Genomic DNA, 18,759 nt, shown 5'->3' on the forward strand with positions numbered 1-18,759 from the left:
GTTGGTTCTTTGTGTTGAAATAGCCCCAAGCTGCTTTTCTGCCCACATTTGTAGGGTAGGATCCGGGGGGATATTTGTCACTCATGTTGGGTGAGGACTTTATATTGGAAATAAATTATTCCTATTATACAATCCTGAATTGGGTTCTGAAGATGCTTCTGCTTGTCTACCTTTCCCCCAAGTCACCCATCAGAGTCCTTCTCTGTGGGACACCCCTGACTCCCTCTGTCTCATCTTCCTATTTCTTTTCTTTACCCGTGATTACTTTTTCTTTCTTTCCTATTTGATGAAACTGACAGAGTCAGTTCCTTCATAGTGTAAAATCTGGAAGACAAACCAACCTTTCTAACACTAACAGTGAGAGCTTCTTACAGCCTAACCTCCACGTGTGAGGTTGTACTAAACAAGGCCCACCGTGCCTCTCTCCTTGCTTTCCTCCCTCCCGCCTCTTTTCTTTCTTCTCTCCTCCCATCCCTTCTCTTCTTCTTTCACCCTTTCATTTCTTTCTTCCAGCGAATATTTATTGAGCCCCTATGATATTCCCTGTTGCTCGCACTAGGCACTGAAGAGGGTTCAGTGAATAAAACAGATCAAGATGCTTCTCCCCAAAGCTAGGGGAATGATAGAAGTGGGTAGGGTGGACATCCCAACCTATTATTCTTCTATATGGAAAGCTGAAATATTGGTGTCATCTTATTATTTTTTCAGTTGTTCTGAATGTAAACCTATGGTAGAGATGAAGGAGAAAAATGACAACAGAAGGTCACTTACAGTTTCTCCTGGAAAAGCCATCTCTCTGTAGGTTTATCATGGTGAGCCTTGGCATCTTCAAAGGTTGGAGCTGCCACAGGGATAAGAGATCATTCAGCACAGTGCTCCCCAGAATTTTCACAAAGTGGCCCTGGGGCAGAGCAACATGAATCACTGTCCCTGAAAGATGCCTGGACTCTTTAGCATGAAGCCGCCAGACACATGGGAAATTTCTTTGAAATATCTTTTGTGATTTAAAAATTAATGTATTTTTTGCATGCTTTTCATAACATAGCTGTTTGTTTTAATATAAAAATTATCCTCTCAAGATCACATATTGGATGATTCCATTTATATGAAATGCCCAGAATCGGCAAATCCAGAGGCAGACAGTAGATTAGCTGTTGCCCAGGGCTGTGAGGGTTGGGGGCTGTGAGAGTGATGGCTAAGGCATACAGAGTTGGTTTTGGGGGTGATGGAAAGATCTCAAATTAATTGTGTGATTGTTGTACAATCTGTGAATATATTAAAAGCCATCGAATTGTATGCTTTAAATGGGTGGATTGTATGGGATGTGAATTTTATCTCATGAATCTGTTAAAAAAAAAAAAGCTGTCCCTCCCAATCTTCAAGGAAAACTGGCATTCTGGGAAGATGCAGTTGTAGCTTTTCCCCACTGCGTGAGCAGTGGTTAAATGCACCCATTTGAGAATGGAGACTCTAGCCCAACCCCATTAATATACCGACTTATAGAAGCCTGAGCTGTGAGGTGACTTGCCCAAGGCCACCCACAGCAAACAGCAGAGCCGGATTTCCTGTGTCCCAGTTCAGGACAACAGGATTAGCCTCCAAACGTACTTTGCATTGAGCTTGAATTTACCTTGTTTCACTTCCTAAATCATTTACTTACCAAGTTGTTTTAGCCACACATGTTCCCTGGTCCTTGGCTTTCTTTGGCTTTCCACGTCCTGGATGTTTCCAAAACAAGAGGCTGAGTCTCTGGATACCTCATCCCTTTTTCTGCAGGGGCTGAGTGGGAGTGGCAGGAGGAGGAGGAGGGGCTCCACCCGTTCTTGCCTTGAGCCCCACTGAGCCAAAGGCCAGCTCTGACTTCAAGAGGCTGTGGGAGTAAGATCCACTATCTGTTTAATCACCAGTGGTATCTGGATGGAAGCTCAGCCAGGACACTCTCATCCTAACCTGTGCAGCATTGGGCAAGCTGTGAAAGTGAAATGCTGAGGTCAGATATGAGGACAGATCATGTAGTAACCTGCAGCCCCGTGACCTTGCTTTCTCCAGATGACCTCATGCCGAGAAATGCACAAGTGCATCAAACGTGGCCCCTCCCGGCCAGGCTGGACCATTTCAGCGAGGGGTAGGCTCAGATGATCTCTGGTACCTTGGAGCCTCCCTTTTGTCTGGTTCTTTTTTTTCCCCTTTTTTAAATGTTTGTTTGTTTAGAGAGCATGTGCGCAAGTAGGGGAGGGACAGAGAGAGAGAAGGAGAGAGAGAATCCCTGGTGGGCTCCGTGGTGTCAGTGCAGAGCCTGACGTGGGGCTTGACCTCACAAACCATGAGATCATGACCTGAGCTGATATCAAAAGGCAGATGCTTAAACCAGTTGAGCCAAACATGTGCCCCATATCTGTCTGGTTCTACATAGTTCTTGCCTCCATTCTTTAAATTTTTTTTTTAACATTTATTTATTTTTTAGGGGGGGAGGGGCAGAGAGAGAGAGGAGACGCAGAATCTGAAGCAGGCTCCGGGCTCTGAGCTGTCAGCACAGAGCTGGAAGTGGGGCTCGAACTCATGAACCATGAGATCATGACCTGAGCCAAAATCAGACACTCAATCGACTGAGCCACCCAGGCACCCCTTCTTGCCTCCATTCTTTCATGAGATCTTTACAAAGGTCCTGTGAGGTGGTCGAGGAGAGCATTAGTTACCTTTATTTTTCAGATATGGAAACCAAGGCTTAAGAATCCAAGTTGCCCAAGGTTTTGAAGGCAACAAATGGAGAGCTAGACCAGGCTGTTTCCACCAGGTTCTGAGCTGAGATTAGCAGACTGCTCATGGAGGACAGTGCAAAGTTCACCCATGGCCTTAAAGAACAGTATGAGCATTAATCATCATCTGTTGCTTTTGAAGATCACCTCCAACATAGCTTTGTTTTAAATCTATGCCCAAGGCCGAAATGGAATTAAAAAGATGTGAGAGACAGCAGTGCTAAGTGTACTCAGAAGTATTTCTTAATAAGTAGCTCTCTCTCCACTCCTCCCTTCCTTGAATGTGAGAAGTTAGGAAATGAGCAGTCATAAGCAGAGATGGCAGTTTCTCTGAGATATTTCACAGAGGGGGTGTTTAACCACCTGTCTAGGAGATGAGCAGCTCGTCCTCGAGGTGGCTTTAACAGAGAACCAGTCCTTCCACAGCCGAGTGAAGGAAATTTGGGAAGTTTGGGGTCTGGAATTCTGGGCCAAGCCATCTCACCGTCTCTGTCAGGAGAGATCCCCGCCCCTTTGATTAGGGTTCAGTTGTCTTACTATAATTCAGTTAGAGTCAAAAGATTAAAAATTATCTGCTGCTCTAGCTGCAGTATTTAAAAAAAAATATTTATTTGTTTTTGAGAGAAAGAGCATGAGCGGGGGAAGGACAATGAGAGAGGGAGACAGAAGATCTAAAGCGGCTCTGCACTGACAGTAGCGAGGCCAACGCGGGGCTCAAACTCACAAATCCTGAGATCGTGGCCTGTGCCGAAGTCGGACGCTCAACCAACTGAGCCACCCAGGTGCCCCTCTAGTGCCAGTATTTCTAAAGCACTTTTTAAAATCTGCAAGATCCTTTCTTCAAATGAAATAAAATATGTTAATCTGAGAAAAGCAGAGTTAGGAAAAAGAGGCATGTTGGAGGATGAGCTACCTGGAGCTCCTTGCCTTGCCCGCAGTTCTGGCAGCTGGCTGTTACAAAATCTGGAATTCTGACGTAATCTCTTACTTCATCTATGGGGAAACGGGACATAATAGCAGTGATCATGGTTATATTTCATTGTGCTCTCACTTTACACTCATCGTTTTATTCTCCCAACAGCCCCACAAGATACGTGTGTTATTTTCTCGGATCATCAGAACAGGAACTTGAGACTCAGGATGATTAAGCAACTTGCCTGAAGTCACTTAAAGAAATGCATGGAGGGACAAGGGACTAATGTCCAGGACTGTCTGGCTGCAAAGCCAGCCCTGGGCTAAGCCTTCAAAAACACACATTTCCCACTAGACCCATACTCTGCAGGGACAAGACCTTGATGGAAACTTGAGGTAGATTTGTTTTTCTGTCCCTCAAAGGGCACCTTTCATGATGCCTGCTTTGAACAGTGGAAGGGCCCTGACTGGTCTGTGGCTCTTGGTGTCCTAAAGGAGGGGTTGGCAGTTTGTCTGTGACTGAGAAGTAAGTCAGGCCACATCCCCAAAGTCCCTGAAGCTGGAGCAGCAGGGATGCCAGGCCTCGGTCCCTGACACATAAACTGCATTGTCGCTTAGAGTGACTTCCGCCTGGAAGCTGGCACTTGGGGGGGACTTGGCAGTAGAGCAGGCTAAGCCCTTTGGGAGCATCTGATCCAAAGTCCTTACTGTACTTACTTGGAGTGACAACAGAGGAAGAGGAGAAAGTCACGTGCCAGTGCTGACCATGCCACCTGGGAGTACAAAGTTTTCAATAATGTTCCTTGAGTATAAGTCTGCTCATTTATAAGTTACATACCTGGCTGTCAGTACTGTTCTATATTATGCATATTTCAATCTATCCCCAAATTCAAAAAATTAAAGAATGAAATAAAATATACACCTAGAAATTCTACTATTTTTCTCCTCTCCCCAGTTGGGTTGTGTTAAGGATAAATTTGGAGCACTCACTTTGGAGAACTCTGGACCAGCCTCCCTATGAGCTGGGTAATTTAGGAACCTGAGGCCGGATGTTCAGTTTTAGGTGGTTTTTCATTCTGAGCACCACCCCCCCACCCCACTGCCATAATATCATTACTTCATTCAGTTTTTTTATTGTGGTAAAATATACATCACATAAAATTTACCATCTCAGCCATCTTTAATTGTACAGGTCAGTGGTATTAAGAACATTCACCTTGTTATACAGTCATCACTGCCCTCCATTTCTAGAACTTTTTCATCTCCCCAAAGTGAAACTCTGCCCCCATTAAACAATAACTCCCCATTCTCCAGGCCCTGGTAATCACCATTGTATGTTTTGCCTTTATGAATTTGACTACTCCAAGTCAATAATTATTTTTAAGCTCCTATGATGACTCAGGTGGTGGTTTGGCACATGAGAGTCAGAGGTGAGCAAAGCAAATGAAATTCCCACCCTCCAACCTCCAATAAAGTCTGCTTTAATGAACTAAACTTACCTAACCTAGCTCTACTTTAGGTTAGCATCTTTGGAGAGCCCAGGAGATGGGCTATATCCAAGCTGGTGGCCAAGTGCGGAATACAGGGCAGGTGAGATGAGAAGGGTTGGGGGAGGTGAGGCTGGAACTGAGAGAGGTGTGACAGGTGACTACTGGATAAAAGGGAAAATACCTTCCCACAGAATTCCTAAAGAATTGGAGGAGAGATGGGACTTCCTGCGTCACATAGGTTGAAGCCGTATTTGTTTTAATTGAATGCTATAAGAGTCATCCCAAAAGGCTAGCGGGCATGCGAACATTGGGTGTCCTCATTATCAGTAACCCGCGCGTGACTCAGGCTTCGGAGCTTGGGAGGAACAGGTGTCAGGTGTGGAGAGAAGAGAGTGGGTAGGGGCTACACCTCCGGGGTGCAGCTTGGCTGTGTGGCCAGAAGCCTGCCCACATCTGACTGGATCCCACGCTCTGCCCCTCCGCCTGCCTTTGCCTCAGGATAAAATTATACATTTCCAATTACAGGGCTGGTCAAAAATCAATACAAAGGTGGGAGAGAATAGATCATTTTTCTTACGGAAGTAACCATTTTCATTAATTTTTCATTAGCGCTGCCTTTGTTTTGCTATCCATCACCCGCAGAGCTGCAGCCTGCGTCAGTGAGTGTGCGTGCCTCTTGGCTTCAGGAGTTACTGCTTGATAAAGCCAGCAGGTCACTGCCCAGGACTACTGCCTGCGCAGCTGGTGTAGGTGACTGTTTTGTGACCATCCTGTTGGTTGGAATGTGCTTAAAAACACCAAAACTCAACCCTACCTCTATAATGGAAATTCTCTTTGTAGCACATGTTGGGGTTCGTTGCATTTCTTTTCAGGGGTGTACGTAAGTCAAGCCCTTCGTGGACTCTTGGTGCTGATTGACGTGAGGGGTCTGTTTGGCTGGTGTACTTGGCTCAGGGCCAGCTGTATGCCTTTGGGACCTTGGGCCTCTGCCTGAGTGAGGGCGGTTTCTTGTGTCTTGACATGTGCTTCTCTGTGCTTTTAACGCAATTATTTTATCCTTAAACTCAGTTCCCTAAGTTCAGCCTGCCCCATCTCTCTATGAAGCCTTCTCCACTCCCCATTATGGCAGAATTGCTTGGCCAGTAAACCTTATCCCCCGCCCCTCCCATTATGCTCTTCATACAAGTGCGTTGACTACTCACGTGGGTCTCCCCCTAACAAACCTTTAGTTATCTGAGAACAGGGGCAGTGGCTTTTTAGTTTTCAATTGTCAACACCTAACAGCACCTGGCCAATGGTAGGTGATTAATGAATGTCATTAAAAAACATAAAAACAAAAGACAAAAGGCAACTGGAAGTCATTCCTCACTTTGTATAAGCAAGGGTAAGACCCCTCATTAGCAGTGGGAGGTGAAGCAGGCCTGACATTACCCCCAAATGACTTATCCTATTGTAAAAGAACTAGGTGCTAATCCCAGCTCTGTGGCTAATTAGCTGTGTAACCGTGATTAAGTCATTAACACTGAGTACTTATCAATAAAGGGGGGATTCTCTTCCAGCCCTAATGTCCTTAACCCCAAGAACCTCTGCACTTGGAAAAGAATCCTCCCTCCCATACCTCACTCGTCAAGCTGAATGACACATGAGCTTTCTGGTGCTAATTCCCTCCGCTGGCCCCTATCACTAGGCCGCTAGGCTCCCTCTCTCTCCTCACACCGAGGCTTGTCCGGAGCACTGCTTGCCACACTGGTTGTTACCAGCCTCCTCCTTAGCTTTGTGCCATCAATTCTCTCTGGACCTTTTACTGTTTTCTACAATGTGTTTTTATATGACTACATTTGGGACAATCACCCTCATAGAAAACATTTTCACACCCCCGCCAAAATTCCCTCAAGTCCCTTTCTAGCCACTGGCCCCCACTCCCTCACCTCTACCCTAGAGGTAACCACTGCTTTAGTCTTGCCTGTTCTGAAACATCATATAAATGGAACTGCGTAGCAAGTATTCCTGTGGTTGCTTGACACTTGATTCCACATAACTTTCTTGAGATCCATTCACGTTGTTGCATATGTCAGTAGTTCATTCTTTTAAATCACTGAGTAGTATTCTGTTGGTTGAATAAACCACAATGTGTTTACCGATTCTCTATTATTGGAGGACATTTGGATCGTTTCTGGCTTTGGTCTTTTTTGTGTTGTTTGTTTCGTTTTAGTTTTGGTTTTTTGGGTCTTTTTGTGTTTTTAACTCCTTTTATATTTGCTTCACTTTAATTTCTAAATGTAATAAAATCATTTAAAAAATGTCACCTCTCACTTACTACCTACGTGACCATGAGTGGGTTACTTAGACGCTCTGAGCTAATTTCCTTATTTGCAAAATGGGATAATGATAGTAGTTTTGCCATAAGATTGTTTTGGTTATTTTTTTCCCTTTCTAAGGTAAAATTTTTATATTTGAAGAACATCATACTGCACATTTTCTATTTTTTTTTAATGTTTATTTGAGAGAGAGAGCATAAGCAGGGGAGGGGCAGAGAGAGAGGAGGACAGAAAATTCAAAGCAGGCTCTGCACTGACAGCAGTGAGCCCAATGCAGGACTTGAACTCATGAACCACAAGGTCATGACCTGAGTAATGCCCAACCGACTGAGCCACCCAGGCGCCCCATATTGCACATTTCACACAGTCATGTAAGAAAGCAAAAATGTATCCTTCCCTCATCCTAGAAATAAAGAAGGGCGTAAAAAATTTTTTAAAAAAATCATGAAACTTGGAAGTTTAGCACCAGCATCCGAAATAAATTTTTAAAAAAGGGAAAAAAAGCATTTACTACATATTTTAGATTTGTTTGGTTGCGGTTCTCCATATGTGGTATTAATAATTCTTCTTTCAATTCCTATTACCAAAACAGTAAAAACCAGGAAAAAAATATTTTACATATTCATATAAATATGTAGCCACATTATAATGATTAGGTTCATATATTCAATCACTTAGGATATTGCCTAGAATATAGTAAGCACTATATAAATATTTGCTGTTATTTGTGTTATTATTGAGCTGTCTTGAGGATACGGGTGACATTCTATTCTTGGAAGCACATCTGTGGTTCAGGCATTATATGAGGAGTGTAGATTTTGAACCTCATTCTCGTCACTCACACCCCTTCTTATAAACATCATGTAAGCTCACTTGTAACCCTGGTGTTAATTTTATTTTTACTGAAAGAATAGTAGATGATATGAAATAGATACGGTTCTCAAATATTCAAACTGAAAAAGTATTATCAACCTAACTTGCTGAGCCTCTACCCTTGGCAAATACACTATTAGGAATTTTTGAAGTAGAAAATATTCCAAATAATTCTTGGTTTATAGAGTGTAGAAAATAATAGCTATATCCAATCATTCATGTTAAGATGTGCCATTTTAATAAAGTAAAAAGTTTTTTGGGGGGGAGGGAATTGTGTATTTTCCTCTGCCATTTCCTTCTAGCTACTGGCCTGCCTCTCTTTTCCTCTGGAAGATCTTAAAGGAATCATGTGCAATCACTGTCTTTACCTCCTCGCCTCTGATTCCCTTCTGAGCCTGCTGTGGTCTGGCTCTGAATCCGAGCTCATCACAATCGCTTCCTCTGGGGGCAGCAATGGCCTTGTTATTGCCACACCTGATAAACGGGTTTCAGTCCTGTCCCTGTTTAACCTCTTTCGGGCACTGGACACTTTCATCCTCCCTTTGAAACATCCCCTCCACCCCAATTTCCCGCCCCATTTGATTCCTATCCCCTGGGCCACTCATTCTGGGTCTCTACCCACATCTGAGCTGGTGGGTCTCCAGGTGCACACCCCCCCCCCCCCCCGCCCCAACCCGCCCACCCCTATACACTCCCTGGGCTTCAGGCAATTTCTTGTCAGTCATCACTCCAAAACCACATGTGTAAGCTCAGCTCCTCCCCTGGTGTCCACTCTAACTGTCCCCATCTCTGCTCACCTAGTTGCCCACAGCCACCTCCCTGCCATATGCTCAACACCAAACTGTTGAGAGTCCTCTTTACGTGCCCTACAAATGCAAGCTCCTTCCTGCCTCCCTTCCCTCTTTCTCTCAAGGGCTCCCCAACCATCTGGAAGCCTGAGGTAGACACTTTGGAATCATTCTTGATTCTTTTCTCTCCTTCACCACCCACATCCAATAGCTCATCAAGTTCTGCTGTTCCTACCTTGGAGATGTCTCATGAGTTCACCCCTTCTACCTCCCAGTTGCTTTTATTTATCATAATAGCTCTGTAAGACAGCTGGAATAATCTCCCAATTTATCTCTTCAGTCTCTGTCTGCTCTGCTTCCTACTCCATTCTGCCACAAAAATTCGTAAAAGCAAATCTAATTACCTCACTCTTCTGCTTAGGAATATAATGGTTCCTTGTTGGCCATGGCTGGCTCCCCCACTGGGCCTGCTGGCCTCGGGGTCGCTGGAGGTAGGGCTCCACCTCAGGGATGCTGAGTTAGTTTTGGGGCCTAGATTTCTGCAAAGAGTTCCCTTCCCTGCCCCTGTTCCGCTCTACAGGGACCTTGCTGTTCTCAGCATCCTGGCATCGCGCTTCTTCAAGCCTCAGTGCTCTGGCTCAGCCCAGGCTATTGTCTCTACATGAAACCCTCTCTGCTCCACATTTCCTTCTTTGTGTTCCTGGTGGGGTCATCCTACAAGATTCTCCTCCTCCCCAGCTGTGTCAGGGCTTCTCTGGCTTCCCTAGGATGGATTCCCTAGAAGTGTTTGTTCCTTCGCCTGTGTTCCCTGGCTCATCTGCACATACCTGTCAGGGCATCGATTGACTCTGCTGATCTATTACAAGGCTGCCTGCCTGCATTTGCTGGGATCTCCCTCAGCAATCTTCTCCCGCCTGCATCCTTGGTGGCTAGCACAGCGCCTGGCACGCTGGCCCCACTTAGAGCTTGGCCCGCGAGTGAACGGATGAACCTCCCTTCTTCCTTCCTTATTTCCAGCACTGCTTGTCAGATGGTGCCATTGGCAGTGTAAATAGCTGACAAAAATTGAGTGTGGTTTTGTAAATGCTGCCTTAGTTAGGACCTCCAGTTTCTCTGAGTCAGTTTTGGAACGTTTTATTTCACTGATGCCTTTTATTTCAAAAGAAGAAAATTATAGAGGGATGGAGGAGGGGACGACAGGAAAGAGCCTTCTCAACTCTGAAACCTGTTTGATTTGAGTGTAATCAGAGACTCGCTTATTGCATTGTAAAGAACTTCCAGGCTGTAGAGCCCCGCTGAGGTGGGTTTCCTGGTTCCTGGGGAGTAACGTGCATTTCTTCAAGCAGCAGGGCACTGCCTTCTTGCCCAGCTTTTGCAGCGTGGAGAAGCCTCACAGCACAGGGCAGGGGCAGCAGGGGGGGGGGGGGGATCTGAGGCCTGGCGAGGGTGACATCTGGGAAGCAGAGCTGCCTACAGAGACAAATGTAGGGCAAAGCACTCATCTGGAGGGTGCTCTGGGACATTCCAGGAGTGAATTTTTCCTATTGGTGGGCTAGACTCGTTGAGTTAGCAGTCAGCCTTGGTTTTCTCATTCACAAGAAAACCCTAAGGAAAGATAAGATACATGAAACATGGCAAGACTAAAAATGAAGCTTATAAGGACTTTGTACACCCAAAAGGAGGCTCTTTGCTTTATTCAGAATAAGAAGAGAAAAAAATAATGGTGAACATGCACTGAGCCCTGTCCTCTGTATGTGTTAATGCGTTTATTCAAAGTCTCACAAAACTCCTATGCATTAGACACTGCCATTACCCCTAGGTTTTAGATGAGGACTCTGAGACACAGAGAGGTTGCCTAATTTTTCCCAAGGTCACACAGCCAGTGAGCAGGATCTGTACCTACACTGGTATCCATCGTGCCACAGAGCTTCTCAAGGCAAGAAGGAGGGAGAGGCTGGTGCCGACTGGGGCCAAGAGAAAACAGATCTACTTCACTGCTGTTTTATTTCTGCCTTCCTGATCTGAGAGAATGGACTTTGAATTGGAAGGAGTAAATCAAACACAACAAGGAAGGGACTAGACTTTAAGACTGGGGCAGACTGAGCTGGCATGAATTTAAGTCTCCTGGTCTAGATGAAACACAATCCTGGATAAGGAAAGGACTTGTAGATTTCCTAGAGGAAGCGGCATGGGGGTAAAAACTGAAAGTCAGTAAGTGTTCCCGTTATCAAAAAGGATCTAAAAATGGGCTATGTTAATGGCATCTTTTCCACATTATGTATTAGGATTTTAAAATTGCAAGTAACAGGGCGCCTGGCTGGCTCTATCAGTAGAGCATGTGACTGTTGATCTCAGGGTTGTGAATTTGAGCTCCACATTGGGTGTAGAGATGACTTAAAAATAAAATCTTAAAAAAAATTTTTTTCAATAAAATGTTGAATAGCATAAGCCAATTTAAACAGCTTAAATAAAGTAGAGCTTTTTGTAAGGACACAGAGCTGTGTTACAGAAGCAAGGGTAGGGATGGATTAGGCCTCAGGACTGAACCAGAACCAGAGAATCACTGTTGCTTCTGCTGTACATTTGCCTCTGAATTTTCCTGTGGCTGTGAACTTGGGGGCCCACAGAGTCCAGGTTGATGGTTCCTCTTTTGAAGAGCTAGTCAGCCTGAGACCAGAGTCTCTAGGACCCAGTGATGTATTCCTGGGTAAAGGACTCTGGGCTGATCAGTGGTGGGGGAGAGTCCTGGGTAAACAGAGCTGCTCTATGTACAATGGCAAATGGAGGTGGACAGGGGGAGGTGCGGGTGTCAGTTCACAGGGAGTTGTGCAGAGGGGCAGGGAACTGTACTTAGGTGGGAGGAGGGTGTCTACACTGATACCCAAATTTCTCACCAAATTCTGGAATATGTTCATAAATAGTTTTCCAAGAAAGCAGACTCCTCTGAACCCTTCAGAAGATCTAATTCTACCCCCCCCCCCCACTTGTTTTTTGAGAGAAAAAGAGCACAAGTCGGGGAGGGGCAGAGAGAAGGAGAGACAAAAATCCCAAGCAGGCTCCATGCCATCAGCACAGAGCCTGATGCAGGGCTCGAACTCACGAACTGTGAGATCATGACCTGAGCTGAGATCAAGAGTCAGACACTTAACCAACTGAGCCATCCAGGTGCCCTGTCATTTCCCTTTTGATAGACTTACTGAAAGGGTCAGTAAGGAGAATGGCATAGACAAAATAATCAGGATAATGTTATGAAAAGCTGTAAGGGCATCACCTTTGTCTTCTTCATCTTTGAGTGGCTGGTGCATAGAGCAGGGCTGGTACACAGCAAGTGCTCAATAACTGAAGAATGAATGAATGAATGAATGAGTGAACGAACGAACTATGCTGAATGATAGCATAGTCCTGTGAAGTCATGGCTGTTGAGGGCACCTGTACCCACAGAATACTGATCAATGGACTGGGGTCTTCCTGGAGAGAAAACTTTGACAGTGAGCTTTGGTAGGACAATTACGTCAGTGATTTGGGGGCAGACAGGCCATGCTTACAGAACTCTCACATGACTGGAAGCTAGAAAGAGGGTGAGATAGCCTCCTGGGGACAGACAGAGGTTCCCAAAGCAGCCAAGAGGCCGGAATGAAGGAAAAACACCAATTCTCTGGAATTTCACCAGGACTAACAGCAAGTTCTTCATGTGGCTAAGAGGGACCAATTATATAAGGAGTATGGGATACCTGCCTTGATCGAAGTCAAGCTCAGAGTGGTGTCTGCTTCTTGGGCTGTACTAAGTTGGGTATAATGCCAAGATTAGGGGCATTTTAGTTGAAGAAATGGGGGCTGCTTAATCTGGTGAAGAAAGTTTTAAGGGCCGACGCAATGTCTTTCTTCAAACAGTGGGGACCAGTGGCCCATGGGAGGTCAAAGGGTAACCAAGGCCTGTTGCATCTGATGGCAGTGAGCTCCCCATAATGGTAGTAAAAGCCTACATTTGTGCAGGGATTTGCCATTCTCCATTCTCTCTTACTTGCTCCCCACACAGCCTTTAGGCAGAGTTGAGGCAGACCATGTGCCCTTATTATAGCTAGAGAAACTGTATGTCTAAAGACAGAACGTTTAAGTGACCTGTTGAAGGTCATACATTCACAAGTGGCAAGGCTAAGGCAGGAATCCAGATGTTCTGGTTTCCAGTGTGATGGACACTTCAAGCTTCCCATGATCAAGGTGTTGAAAGAGAAGCCAGAAGACCATGGCAGGGATGTCGTGGAGGTGAGTCCTTCCATGGGAGAGAGAAGGGCTGCCTTGAAGACCCCCAGCTCTTGGGGCACCTAGGTAGCTCTGTCAGTTAAACTCAGCTCTTAATCTCAGGATAGTGAGTTTGAGCCCCCCACTGGGCTTCACGCTACGTGTGAAAACTATTTAAAAAATAATTAAAAGAAAGAAAAGCCCCCCAGATCTGTGTGTCTGTGATGGTGAGGATGCCCTATGAAGGATGTTAGGCTTTGCTGCAAATTGCCTATGTTTGTCACTGTGCAGATATCCCCCACCAGCCACCTGGTGAACACCAGGCTTGTGAGGGGAATGTTCAACATGAAAGCTGAGATGGTGCTTTCCCTGACTTTGTGCCCTCTACCATTTAAAAATGAGTTACGTCATTTATTCTAAAGGATGATTTAAGGAAATTGCTGCTTCTGCCTTTTGGAACCATGTGTCTAATACTTGGGGCTTTACTTCAAGGTTTATGAGTTCTGAATTTTTTTTAAAAAATATTTATTTTTGATGGGGGAGGTGGGGATAGAAAACGAGCTAGCTCATGCAAGTGGGGTAGGGGTAGAGAGAGAGGAGACAGGATCCAAAGTGGGCTCTGTGCTGAGTGGAGAGCCCCACGCAGAGCTCCAAGTCACGAACCATGAGACCATGACCTGAGCCAAAGTCAGACGCTTAACCGATTGAGCCACCCAGGTGCCCCAAATTCTGAATTAATAGCAGAATCAAGCTTTCATTTGTCTGAGACTTCCTAATTGGTGGGAGTGGCAATCAGACACATTTAGTGTGGGTTAAAAAGCACTGGGCAATATGACAACTAAATGCAACGTGTGATTCTTGACTCATTCCAGAATGAGCAAACAAAACAAAACAGTTGTAAAAAAAATTCTTGGGAGTGGTGTGTGTGTGTGTGTGTGTGTGTGTGTGTGTGTGTGTGTGTGTATAAGAGAGAGAGAGAGAGACAGAGAGAAAGGGGTGAGGGAGGGAGAGTATCAAATCAGTGTTAAATTTCCGGAGAGTTACGTAGGAGTATGTTCTTTCTCTCAGGAGATTTCATGCAGAAGTACTTAGGGGTGAACTGTCAGGATAGGTGCAGTTTATTTTCACATGGTTCAGCCAGAACAACACAGAGAGAAGTGGGAGAGCAAATATGGCAAAATGTTAACAACCGATGAATCTAAGTAAAGGGTATGGGGTGGTATTTGTACTTGTGTTTCTACTTTTCTGAAGGTTTGAATGTTTTCAAATGAAATATAGGGCAAAAGTAGTTAACACTGAAATAAAGGCAGATTTCAAGAAACGTTTCTACTGTATTGTGAGCCTAAAAATGAAAAGCTCCAGTGAGTGGTAAGTAGGCAAGTTGAGGCAAACCGTGTTACCTTTTGTCTTTTCTTAGCAGTGGAAAGCCAGGAAGCCACAGAATAAAACAAAGACTGTTTTGTGTGGGAGATGAACTCATTTATCAGCCGCATTCAGACTGGAGAGGCAGAGGGAAAGATCAGACTGTTTAAGTTTCTTTTCTCCACCCCTATTCTATCGCTCTGATTAACCCTATAGTTACTTCCTGATGCTTATAAGAAGAGAAGGCAGCCCCACCTAAAATGCTAATATAGCCAGGATTCCAGCATGTTGCCACGCATACAGCATCTTTGAACTAGAAGCCATCGTTACTTTTGCTTTTCTGGCAAATACTCTTAGTTTAAATAAGTACAGAATTTAAGAATCTATCTTTAAAAGTAATATTGAAAGTCAGATAATTTGCCAAATAAAAGAAGTGACGTTTAAAAAAATTCCTTACAAATTCATCTAGAGAGTAACAAATACATCTTTTACATAAAAGTGTTGCTGGGAAGTGTTTGGGTTGCGAATGTGTAATTTGGAAAGTTATTACACTTGTTACAGACACTTTTATGGACCCAGGAAAATTTTACACAAGGCAGGTTCAACCTGTTTGTCAATCTGCTGTTCCTCCCGGAACCCAAAGGAGTCCATAGGGCCTGGGTGCAATAGTTGGCCAGAGCTGACTTAGAATCTGGGCTCCTTCATTGATTTACTCTTTGGCTCATCCCTAATGTTAACTATTTGTGTCTTCTTGCTTTATTTCCCTGATGAGTCTTGGCTAGTTTTATCAATGTTGTTGATTTTCTCAAAGAACCAATGTTGATTTCATTGCTTTTCTCTATTGTATCTTCTGTTTCTGTTTTATTGATTTCCATCCTGATCTTTATCATTTTTGTTCTTCTGCTTCCTTTGGATTTCATTTGCTCTTCAATTTCTAGTTTCTTAAGGTGGGGTGAGGGGTCATTGACTGGAAGACTTCCTTCTTTTCTCATATAGATATTTAGTGCTATAATTACCTTCTGAGTACTGCTTTAGCAAAATCCCACACATTTTGATATGTTATATTTTCATTTTAATTACGTTCAAAATACTTTCTAAATGCCCTTTTGATTTCTTCTTTGATTCATGTGTTATTTAGAAATGTGTGTTTAGTTTTCAAATATTTGGGGATTTTCTAGAGATCCTTCGGTTGTTGATTTTTTTTTTATGCCTATTTATTTTGAGAGAGAGAGAGAGAGCTCACAGCGGGGAGGGGCAGAGAGAGAGAAAGAGAGAGAGAATCCTAGGCAGGCTCTGTGCTGTCAGTGTGGAGTCTAGCACGGGACTCAAACCCACGAACCATGAGATTATGGCCTGAGCCAAAATCAAGAGTCAGATGCTTACCTGACTGAGCCATCCAGGTGCCCCAACAGTTAATTATCCTTTAAATATATTTAAGTTATAAGAAATAAAGCCTTCTATGCTTACCTGGGTAGTTATCATTTCCAGTGCTCTTAATTCTTTGTATAGATGCAGGTTTACATCTGGTATCATTTTCCTTCTGTCTGAAGGACTTCCTTCAACATTTTGTAGAGAGAGCTACTGGTGATGAAATCTTTTAGCCTTTGTATGTCGGGAAAAGTCTTTGTTTTTTGAAAGATATTTTTACTGGGTATAGAAATGTAAGCTGACAGTTTTTGTCTGTCAGTACTTTAAAGTTGTTGCTCCATGGGTGCCTGGGTGGCTCAATCATTTAAGCCTCCAACTCTTGATTTTGGCTCAGGTCATGATCTCGCAGTTTGTGAGTTTGAGCCCCACATTGGGCTCCACACTGACAGTACGAAGCCTGCTTGGGATTCTCTTTCTGTCCCTCCCCTGCTTACACACGTGCTCTGTCTCCCTCCCTCTCTCTCTTGAAATAAATAAACTTAAAAAAAATTAAAAATAAACAATAAAAAATAAAGTTGTTGCTCCAATGTCCTCTGGCTTGTATTGTTTCTGACAAGAAATTTTCTATCATTTTTATCTTTTCTATCGTTTTTATCTTTTTTTCTGTTTAAAACTTTTCCCTCCCCCCATGGCTGCTTTTAAGATTTGTTTTCTTTATCACTGTTTTTAAGCAATTTGATTATGATGTACATTGGTATGCTTTTCTTCAAGTCTCTTTTGCTCAGAGTTCATTGAGCCCCTAGGATCTGTGGGTTGATCATCATCTTCAAGTTTGGAAAATATTCAACCATTATATATTCAAATATTTTTCTGTCCCCCACCTTCTACACACATTGCTTGAGAGAAACTTCAATTATGTGAAGTTGTCCCACAGCTCAGTGATGCTCTGTTCATTTTGTTTCAGCCTTTTAAAAAAAATCTGTGTTTAATTTTAGTTTCTATTACTATATCTTCAAGTTCACTAATTTTTTCTTCTCTAATATGTAATTTGCTGTCAATCATGTCAGGAATATTTTTCAGACATTGTAATTTTCATTTCTAGAAATTTTATTTTGTTCTTTTTCATATTTTCCATGGTGCAACAAATGTGTTCAGTCTTTAGCTCCTTGGACATAGGAATATAGATTAATAACTTTTTCAGGGACTCCTGGGGGGCTCTTTTGGTTAAGCATCTGACTCTTAGTCTTGGCTCAGGTCATGATCCCAGGGACATGGGATCGAGCCCCTGCTTAGGGCTCTGTTCTGATAGTAAGGATCCTGCTTGGGATTCTCTCTTCCTCTCTCTCAAAATAAGTAAACATTTTTTTTTAAATAACTTTTTTAAAAAAAGATTAGTAACTGTTTTAATGTTTTTGTCAACAAATTCTGTAATCTCTATAATTACTAGGTTGGTTTAGATTGATTTGTTTTTCTTCTTACTAGAGGTTGTATTTTCCTGCTTCTTTGCATGCCTGGTAATTTTTTATTAGATGCCACATATGGTGGATTTTACCTTGTTGGGTGCTGGATATATTTGTATTTCTATAAATATTCTTGAACTTTGTTTGAGCATGAGGTTGAGTTACTTGGAAATAGTTTGATCCCTTTGGGATTTGCTTTTAAGCTTTGCTAGGTGAGCTCAGAGCTATGTTTAGTCTAGGGCTAATATTTCCCTACCACCGAGGCATTCTCAGTATTCTAGCCAATGCTCCCTTAATTATAAAGTTTTCCACTCTGGCTGGTGGGAATTGGAACTATTACTGGCTCTGTCTGAGCAATAGTTTTTATATCTTTCTACATAGTTCTTTGCCTAGCCTTGGGTAGTTTCCTCAGACACATGCACTGATCAGCACTCAGCAGAAGACTCTAGGAAGACCCTCCTCAGTTCATTGCTCTTCTTCCTGTGTGTGTAGCTCTCTCCTCTCCATTACCCTACCCTAGTTGCCTTGGCTTCTGTAGATTGCCAGCTCTGTCTCTCCAACTAAGGGACACCACTGGCTTCTGCCTGGGTTACCCTTCCCTACACCATGTCTGGAAATTTCTTCAAGGTAGTTACCCAGGGCAACCTTAGGGTTCACTGTTCTCTGTTGCCTAGTATCCAATCTCTTGAAAGCCATTGTTTCATATATTTTGTCTAGTTTTTTTAGTTGTTTCAGCTGGGAAAGTACATCTATTATTCCACATTGGTCAAATGTGGAAGTCCACCATGACTTTTTAAAAAATGTTTATTTATTTATTTTTGAGACAGGGAGAGCAAGCAGGGGAGGGACAGAGAGACAGAAGGAAAAAGAGAATCCCAAGCAGGCTCTGCAATATCAGTGCAGAGCCAAATGCGGGGCTCAATCTCACAAACTGTGAGATCATGACCTGAGCCAAAATCAAGAGTCAGATGCTCAACTGACTGAGCCACATAGGTGCCCTGGTCCAACACAACTTTTAATTGGGCAAAATCCAAAGTAAACATTTAATAACCCATAGTGCTTAAGGGCTTTAATATTATTAATAATTAATTCCCTAATGTATACCAGTTGCTTTACACATATTTTCATTTAATCTAGTGTTTATGAGTATTAACAAGCTCTCCAACTGGTGGAGTTGGTAACATGAAACCCAT

The 18,759-nt window shown here is 43.5% G+C and overlaps 1 protein-coding gene across 1 annotated transcript in view; it reads left to right on the forward strand.

Moving 5' to 3' along the window:
- Positions 1-18,759, forward strand: part of TAF4B (TATA-box binding protein associated factor 4b) — a 179,024-nt gene that overhangs the window by 158,478 nt on the left and 1,787 nt on the right. The window lies entirely within an intron of this gene.

The sequence above is a fragment of the Panthera leo genome, chromosome D3 (genome assembly GCF_018350215.1).
Source record: "Panthera leo isolate Ple1 chromosome D3, P.leo_Ple1_pat1.1, whole genome shotgun sequence".
NCBI classification, from domain to species: domain Eukaryota; kingdom Metazoa; phylum Chordata; class Mammalia; order Carnivora; family Felidae; genus Panthera; species Panthera leo.